We start from the raw sequence: 9,808 nt of genomic DNA, 5'->3' as shown, positions 1-9,808 counted from the left end.
CTTAGTGTCTGTGCTACTGGTCTTATGTTCAAGAAGCTGTCTTGTGAGATATTCACCCACTTCTGAAACCAGATATTGATGTTAAATAAGGATCAGAAGAAACAAATAGACCAAATAGATGTTTATTCAGGGAGAAATAACTCACAACATACACAGATGAACACTAGCGTGTTCCTAGTCCCAAGGATGCCTCTGGATGTACTCCTGTCCCCATGCTGCAAGCAAGAGAGCTCTCTGTGCCCCCTCCTCGGCCTTAGTTCCTCCAGGTCACATCCAGCCCTGTCTCCACCCACAATGGATGTGTTCTTTGCCACAGATGCGGACAAGGTAAATATCTCACTACAATGTCTTCTGTACCAGTTTGTTCAAGGGTACCTCCCACTTTCTCTTCTAAGAGGTTCAGTGTAGCTGGATTTATGTTGAGGCCTTTGATCCATTTGGACGTGAGTTTTGTGTGTGGCAATAGACATGGGTCTATCTGCAGTCTTTTACACACTATCATCCAGTTGTGCCAGCACCATTTGTTGAAGATGCTTTCTTCAGTTTTGTCAAAATCAGGTGTTCATAGGAGTATGGGTTAATGTCAGGACTTTCAATTTGGTTCCATTGTTCTACCTATTTTTGTGCCAATACCAAGCTCTATAGTAGAGCTTGAAGTCAGGGATGGTGATACCTCCTTAAGTTCATTTATTGTACTTTGTATTGTACTGTATTGTATTTTGGCTATCCTGGTCTTTTGTTTTCCCATGTAAAGTTGATTGTTATCCTTTCACGGTCAGTGAAGAATTGTGATGAGATTTTAATGGGGATTGCATTCAATCTGTAGATTGCTTTTGGCAAGATTGCCATTTTAACTATGTTTATCCTACCTATCCAAGAGCATGGGAGAGCTTTCCATTTCCTAGTATCTTCTTTAATTTCTTTCTTTAAAGACACAAAGTTCTTGCTATATAAGTCTTTCACTTGTTTAGTAAGCATTATCCCTAGATACTTTATGTTGTTTGAGGCTACTGTAAGGGTGATGTTTCTGTGATTTCTTTCTCAGCCAATTTACAATCTGTATATAGTAGAGCTACTGATTTTTTTGAGTTTATCTTGTATCCTACTAATTTGCTGAAGGTGTTTATCAGCTGTAGGAGTTCCCTAGTAGAGTTATTTGGGTCATTTTCATAAACTATCATATCATTTGCAAATAATGACAGTTTGACTTTTTCCTTTCCAATTTGTATCCCCTTTATCTCCTTTTGTTGTCTTATTGCTTTAGCTAGAACTTAAAGTACAATATTGAAGAGATATGAAGAGAGAGGGAGAGAGGGCAGCCTTTTCTTGTTCCTGATTTTCGAGGAATTGCCTTACGCTTGTGTCTGTTCAGTTTGATGTTGGCTGTTGCTTTTATGTATATAGCTTTTATTATGTTTAGGTATGTTCCTGTTATCCCTGCTCTCTCCACGACCTTTATCACGAAAGTGCATTGAATTTTGTCAAAGGCTTTTTCAGCATCTAGTGAGATGATAATGCATTTTTTTTCTTTTTCAGTTTGTTTATATGGTGGATCACATTGATAGATTTTCATATATTGAACCATCCCTGCAACCCAGGGATGAAGCCTACTTGGTCATGGTGGATATGTTCTTGGATTTTATTTGCCAGTATTTTATTGAGTATTTTTGCACCAATGTTCATGAGGGATATTTGTCTGTATTTCTCTTTCTTAGTTGTGTCTTTGTGTGGCTTGGGTACCAAGGTAATTGTGGCATCGTAAAAAGAGTTTAGTAATGAACCTTCTATTTCTATTGTGTGGAACAATTTGAGAAGTATTGGTATTAGCTCTTCTTTGAATTTCTGGTAGAATTCTTCACTGAAGCCATATCGCCCTGGGCTTTTTTGGTTGGGAGGCTTTTGATCATTGGTTCTATTTCATTAGCGGTTAAAAGTCTATTTAAGTTGCTTATCTGTTCTTGACTTAATTTTGGTAAGTGATAGCTTACCAGAAATTTTCAATTTCCTTTGAATTTTCAAATTTTGTGGAGTACAGGTTTTCAAAGTATAACCTGAAAATTGTCTGGGTTTCCTCAGTGTCCATTGCTATGTCCCCCCTTTTGTTTCTAATGTTGTTAATTTCCATGTTCTCTCTCTGCTTTTTTGGTAAGTTTGGAAAAAGGTTTGTCTATCTTGTTGATTTTCTCAAAAAACAAACTCTTTGTTGCATTGATTTTTTTTGTGTTGTTTTCTGGATTTCTACTTTATTGATTTCAGCCCTCAAATTGGTTATTTCCTGGCATCTACTCCTCCAGAGTGAGTTTGCTTCTTTTTGTTCTAAGGCTTTCAGTTGTGCTGTTAACTCTCTAATGTGACTATCCTCCATTTTCTTCATATGGGCACTTAATGCAATGAAATTCCCTGGTATCATTGCTTTCAAGGTGTCCCATAAGTTCGGGAATGTTGTGTCTTCATTCTTGTTGAATTCTAGGAAGTCTTTAATTTCTTTATTTCTTCTTTGACCCATGTATGGTGCAATTGTGCATTGTTCAGTTTCCATGAGTTTGTAGGGCTTCTGCAATTTGTGTTTTTGTTGAATTCCAACTTTAAAGCATGGCGGTCTAATAAGATACAGGGGACTCTTCCAATTTTTTTTTTTTTAAATCTATTGAGGTTTGTTATGTTGCCTAGTATGTGGTCGATTTTAGAGATGGTTCCATGTGGAACAGAGAAGAAGTTATATTCTTTTGTGTCTGGATGGAATGTTCTATAGATGTCTGTTAAACCCAATTAAGACATAACTTCTGTGAGTCTGTTCCTCTGTTAATTTTCTGTCTGGTGGTCCTGTCTAGTGGTGAGAGTACAGAGTTGAAGTCTCCCACCATTAGTGGGTGAGGTTTTATGTGAGTTTGAGTTTAGTAGAATTTATTTTAGGAATGTGGTGCTTTTGTATTCGGGGCATAGATGTTCAGAATTGAGACATAGTGCTGATGGATTTCTCCTGTGATGTATACGAAATGACCATCTTCATCTCTTTTGATAGGTTTTGGTTTGAAGTCTAACTTGTTAGATATTAGGATAGCTACACCTGCTTGCTTTTTGGATCCATTTGATTGGAAGATCTTTTCCAACCCTTTACCCTGAGGTAATGTCTGTCTTTGAAGCTTAGGTGTGCTTCTTGTATGCAGCAGAAGGATGGATTTTTGTCCTCATATCCATCCTGTTAGCCTGTGTCTTTTTATAGGTGAGTTAAGATCATTAATGTTGAGGGAAAGGACCATTGAGTGTTAATTCTTGTATGTTTTTATTTGTTGTTGGCAGTGTTATACCTCATTTTTAATTGGATTATTTGTTTTTTATTTCTAGTTTATTGAGTTCTTTATATATTTTGGATATTAGCTCTCAATTGAATGTGGAGTTGGTAAAACTCTTTTCCATTGTGTAGGCTGCTTTTTTGTTCCATTGACAATGTCCTTTGCCCCGCAGAAGCATTTCAGTTCCATGATTAATTCTTTATTGATGATTGATTAACTTTCAGTCTCCTTTATTACTTGTTGATTAGTGCCTGTATTAATAGTGTTCTGTTCAGAGAGTCTTTTCCTGTGCCAATGCTTTCAAGGTTATTTCCACTTTGTCTCAATCAGATTCTGTGTATCTGATTTTATGTTAATATCTTTGATCCATCTGGAGTTGAGTTCTTTACAGATATGAATCTATTTGGATTCTTCTATCTGCTGCCATCTAGTTTGACCATGTTGAAGATGTTATCTTTATTTCCAATGTATATTTCTGGCTTCTCCTTTTTTTTAAAAAGTGTTCATGGGTGTGTATGTATCTTCAATTTGACGCTATTGATCAGTGTGTCTGTTTTGTGCCAATACCATGATGTTTTTATTACTACAGTTCTGTAGTACAAATTGAAAGCAGGAATCATGAGAACTCTATCAGTTCTATTATTGCTCAGGATTTTTTTTTAACTATCTGTGCTTTTTACTTTTCTTAACAAAATTGAAAATTCTTTTAAGATTTATGATGAAATGTGTTTGAACTCTGATGTGGATTTCATTGAACCTCTAAACTGCTTTTGGTAGGATGGCTAGTTTTGTTTTGTTTTACCCTACTGATCTATGAGCATGGTAGGTCTTTCCATCTTCTGATAGCTTCTTTGATTTCTTTCTTCAAACACTTGAAGTGTTTATTATACAAGTCTTTACTTGCTTGGTTAGAGTCACCCCTATATATTTTATATTATTTGAGCCTATTGTTAGAAATATTTCTCTTTCAGTTTGGTTTTTGTACATAGGAGCGTTATTGATTTTTTTTTTTTGAGTTAATCTTGTATCCACATACTTTGCTGAAAGTGTTTATCAGCTGTGGGAATTCCCCTGGTGTAATTTTCAAGGTCATTTATGTATATGATTATATATCATCTGCAAATGAAAATATTTTCACTTACTTCCTTTTTAGTTTGTATTCCTTTGATTTCCTTCAGCTGCCTTATTGTTCTAGCTAAGATTTCAAGTACTGTATTTAATAAACATTGAGAGTGTGTACAACTTATCTTATTCTTAATTTTAGTGGAATTCTTTGAGTTTCTTTCCATTTGAGTTATTATTGGATATGGGCTTGCAATAAATTGCATTTATCATGATTGAGATATGCCTCTTGCATCCCTAATCTCTCCAGGACTTTTATCATGAAGAATTGTTGGATTTTGTCAGAGGCCTTTTCTCTCATCTAATGATAAACACTATATATGTTTATATAGTGGATTACATTTATTGATTTTTGTATATTGAACAATGTCTACCCCTCTGGGTTGAAGCCTATTTGATGCTGGTGGATGATCTTTTTAGTGTGTTCTTTAATTTGTTTTAAAAATATTTTATTGAGTATGTTTTACATCTATGTTCATAGGAGAAAATGGGCTGTAGTTCTCTTTCTTGTTTGGGCCTTTATGTGTTGTGGTTATCAGGGTAACTGTGGCCTCACAAAATGATTGGGCAATGCTCTGTTTCTATTTTGTTGGATAATTTGAGGAACATTGGCATTAATTTTTCTTAAAAGTCTGATAAAATTTTGTGCTAAAGCCACCTGGCCTTGGGCTTTTTTTTTTTTTTTTAATAGTTTTAAATAGAAGAATGTATTCTTACATTGTGAATCTGAATAGATGACTCAGCTATAAGTACATTTGCTGTTCTTATAAAAGACCCAGGTGCTGTTCCCTGTTGATGAATATTTGAGCAAACTGTGTAAAGAAGTGTCACTATTTTACCTTGTCTAACTAATGCACCTGATTGGTTTGATAAAGAGCTGAATGGTAAATAGCTAGATGGGAGAGGTTAGATGGACTTCTGGGTAGAGATAGAAACTCTAGGAAGAAGAGAGGCAGGTTTTGTTGGTGAGACATGGAGGGAGACAGACATAGATTATGGAGGAAAGGTAATGAGCCTTGTGGAAGAACGTAGATTAATGTGAATGGGTTAAGTTATAAAAGCTAGTTGTGAATAAACCTACACTAAGGCCAAGCATTCATAATTAGTAATAAGTTTCCATGTCATTATTTGGGGGGCTGATGATCCAAAGATAGTCTGACAGCTGTTCTCAGCACCCACAGGGCAGCTTACAACTGTCTCTAACTCTAGTAACAGAGAAGATGAAGGGCACTTCCCTCTGGCCTCCCTGGGCACTAGGCACATGCACGGTCCATTTACATGTAAGCTAAGTACTCACACACAAAAAACTAAAATTTAAAACTCTAAGGTTGTGCTGGAGCTCTGTTTCATAGTATTTCTTCAGAGTTTGGGCAAATTCCTATTATCTGTGTCAAATATTAGTATTCTAGAAATGCTCACTGAGCAGGCTTTCATGTGTTTAGTCTCCTTTCAAGGGTGTGGCTTCTATAATTCCTAAATGCAACCTGAATATCTAAATACAATTCTAGCCTTTTACAAACTTAAGAAAGACCCTCACAGTCAATGAGCCATGTAATTCCTACCATTGTTTTAACTCTCACAGCTTATACTGTGTACTGTAAATCAAAATAAATGGGTTTCACTTGTATGCACTGTGTCGTGTATAACTTCATTCTAGATTATAGAAATACGTGTTTGTTGAGCCCAGATTGTCCCTTTGTTATGCTGAACAATTTGAAAAGGCTTTTTCTTGCTAAAGGGCACTTTCTATCATTATTTACATGCAAATAAATATCTGCAATTGTTCCTGTAAGACAGAAGGTAGAGAGTGTTAGAAATCACAGGGGTATAAATGTCAGGGTTCAATATGCAGGAAACAGGGGTAACCTGATTGTGAGAGGCTTGATGTGGAAATACAGAGTGATGCTTTTAATGGTCCTTTATGTAAGTGCAAGCCAGATTGTGATGCGCAACACAGTTTTTTTTTCAAGATAGAATAAATATAGCATTTGTCTGGTAAAGAGTTTATAGCTAAAGTATATGTAGAGCTCAAAATCTCAGTAGCCAAATGTTAAAAAACCTGAGTTGAGATTTTTCAAAGCACGACCTGTGAATTATCAGCAAGTGTATGCTAAAGTGCTCAGCATCCTGTATCATCAGCAAAGGGCAAATCAAATCACCGTGGGTACCATCTCAGCCTCAGCACAGTGAGGAATGTCAAACAGGAAACAGAGAGGAAATATCAAGGTCTGGAGAAACAAAAGAACATCAAAACACTGTTGCCGAACATGTAAATTGTTATTCACTATACACAATAATGTGAAGGTCACTTATCGTGGTTAAATAAGGATCAGGATAAACAAATAGACCGAACAGATGTTTATTCAGGGAGAAATTACTTACAACCTAGACAGATGAACACCAGGAAATTCTGCCTGATCCTCTCCTGTCCAAGTCAAGCCAGCAAGAGAGCTTTTCCCGGTTCTCCCTCCCACTTCCTTCCACAGGTCACTTCTGCCCATGGCTCCACCCCAATGGGCGTGGTCAGTGCCACAGAAGGACTATCTCACTACAGTCCCTTTCAAAATCAAAAACAGTCCTTCTGGCTCAGACAGTGGAGCCAGGATGTATCCCTGGTACACAAAAGGACTTTGTGAACATATCCCCCATGGAGGGATAACTGCCTTAATCTAGAGACAGGAGAGAAGCCCTAGTCCCTAGTTCACAGGACCTGTCAGATCTATATGCCCCCAACTGGATGGCATTCCCTACATATGGAATTGGGGTGGGGGGATGGGAGGGGAGGGTGTTTAGAGTGCATGTGAGAGGGCAGAGAGGGTAAAAGGGAGGGAAGGAGGGAGGGACAGGGAACTGGGATCGACATGTAAAATAATAAATTAAATTAAAAAAATGCTTTGACTCCAAAATTTAAGTTGAAGAACAAGTTACTGGGGAAAAGGATTTCTATTTTTGTTTCCACAGAAAATGAAAAGATGTGGATTCCTTCCAGACTAATATGGTTTGATCACGCCAGACCGCCTGAAACAGAGTACAAGCTGATCCTACATTCCAAACAGCTGGACAAAACAGCCCTACAGACTACAGCCAGGATATCTGAATCTTCTTCGAATCCCCCCATGACAGCGCCCCTTACCAGCAGGAAGTAGTTTGGAAAGAACGACGCCCAAATTCCCAAATATTGTGTATAAATGTTTGTTTTCATTTAATTGGACTTTGTTATATAAAATAAAATAAAATAAAATAAATCAAAAACAGAACTGCTGTATGATCAAACCATCCCATGTCTAAAAGACACAAAATGAAAATGTCAAGCACACCTTCACTTTCATAGTCTTTGTCACCTGATCCACAGTGTTCAAAACATGTAGTTAACCCATGTCCAGTGGTGAAGGAGGATGCATACATTGTGGTAGACATGTCTACACTCTACATCACTCTCCAAAGTTCGGTGGTTATAGGTGAGAGTAACCAAGCCCAGCTCAAGAAAGTTTGTTTTATTTGAAAGGATCAGAATCAACTTTTGCTTTCTAAGACACAAACTTGAAAGTCTAATGAGTTGTGGTATGCTCTGTATCTCAGCCTCACATTAAAGAGTAGTAGCTGTATTCCTTTCGATAAGGCTACATTTACAGTCCCCCACAAATACATGTCCCTTCTAGTCTTTACTTTATCATCACACAAGTAAAACTGAATCCTTGAAATGTTCACTTTGTTTTCTAGCATTCAAATTGATATGTTGAGATCTTCATAATCCTCCTTTCTTTTTTCTTGTTATTTTTCTGTAAAACTGCATTCAATAATAACAAGATCTTGTTGTGGAAACAAGTGAGAAGGGTGCTGTGTATGAAATTGCTCCACATTAATACATTATACAGATCATGAGTGAAAGATGTCAATAGAATTGATAAGCACTAGATCTGTTTTATGGTTGAATGAAATAAAAATAACACCAGTGTGAAAAGCTATTGTTGAATCAGCATTGATTAAAATATCAGACATGCCAACACTTTGATTTAAAAAGCCTATCTTGGTTCAAAAGTTGAGGAAAATCCAATTTATTTAAAGCACACAGCATTTTGTAACTGTCTAGGTAGTAGCCCTGGACTCATGATAAAGAGGCTTTCATATTGTAAATATCTGTGATCTTTTTAAAATTTTCATCACATTCCTTTTCTTACTAGAATAATATGAACTTGTGGGCTTTCTGGAATCTGAAATGCACTGAACTGACCTTTGTAGGAAAGAAAATGTACATTTTCCTTTACTAGGATATCAGAGTTTTCTGGGGAAAAAATGTTACATTTGAAAGAAGCCAAAACAATATGCTTTGGAAATGCCACTGTCCCTTCTTTTATGAGGGGCGTATGTCCTGATGAAACTCTTATTACGCTGTAAATCTCCCAAAAGAAAACTCACTAAATATGCCTCACCTGCCAAGCCTCTCAGTTGAGTATCACTGTTAACTAGCATGCAGCAGCCTTTTCCTCTTGTGATCGCTTTGGCTGATTGGAGCTGTGGCTTATTGCCACTGCCAAATGTCACTCTATCCTGGGCAAAAACCTCAATTTTAAATCTGAATATGGCTTCTACTGAACACATATTGCTTTCATACCATCATGAAGCATAAAAACCCTAAATCAAAATGCTACTAAGTTGAGGATTATGTGCAATACACAGAAATCATGACTGTACATCCCTTGATATTCTGGAGATAAAGGATAGTATGTTAGGGCCACTTGTGGGTTCAAGTATCACTCTATCACTAATGGCTAGGTTCTTTGGGGAAAATCTATTGATTTCTCTAACACTTGTCTTTTTCATTGGGAAATGAAAGTATATTCGTTATTTTACCTGTTGCTCTGACACAACACCAAAAATAACTATAGAGAGGTAAGGGTTGATTTTGGCTCCCAATCTGAGGATACAGTCCACCACAGCAGGAAAGCTATGCAGAAGGAGCTCAAAGCAACTGGTCACCTTGCATCTTCAGTCATTTGGTGAGGAAGATAAAAGACCCATGCTCAGCTCCCCACCTCCTTTTTGTTCAGTCTAGGACAACAGCCCATGGAATTGTGCCACCCACATTTACCATGGGTCTTCACACCTAGGAAACTCCCTACAGGCATGCTCACATGATTCTAGAGTCTTACTAATAATTCTCACAGAAGGCTGAAATATTGCCTTGCCATGGGTGCAAATCTTTCATAGAAGGTTCATATTGTAGGCTGAGCACATACATACAGCCACATGGTTGACAGGTACTGTTTTATACTGTTTTATAAAGGAAGCTGTACAGAATTCTGACACTGTATTGTTTTGTCCTTGCATTGCTCATCATTGGTGTATCTTTTGAGAGTAAGTCAGGTCCTATCATTGGCCCTTGATATTCTTAT

Source organism: Phodopus roborovskii, unplaced genomic scaffold (assembly GCF_943737965.1).
Source record: "Phodopus roborovskii unplaced genomic scaffold, PHOROB, whole genome shotgun sequence".
Classification (NCBI taxonomy): Eukaryota; Metazoa; Chordata; class Mammalia; order Rodentia; family Cricetidae; genus Phodopus; species Phodopus roborovskii.
This window is presented reverse-complemented; position numbering follows the sequence as displayed.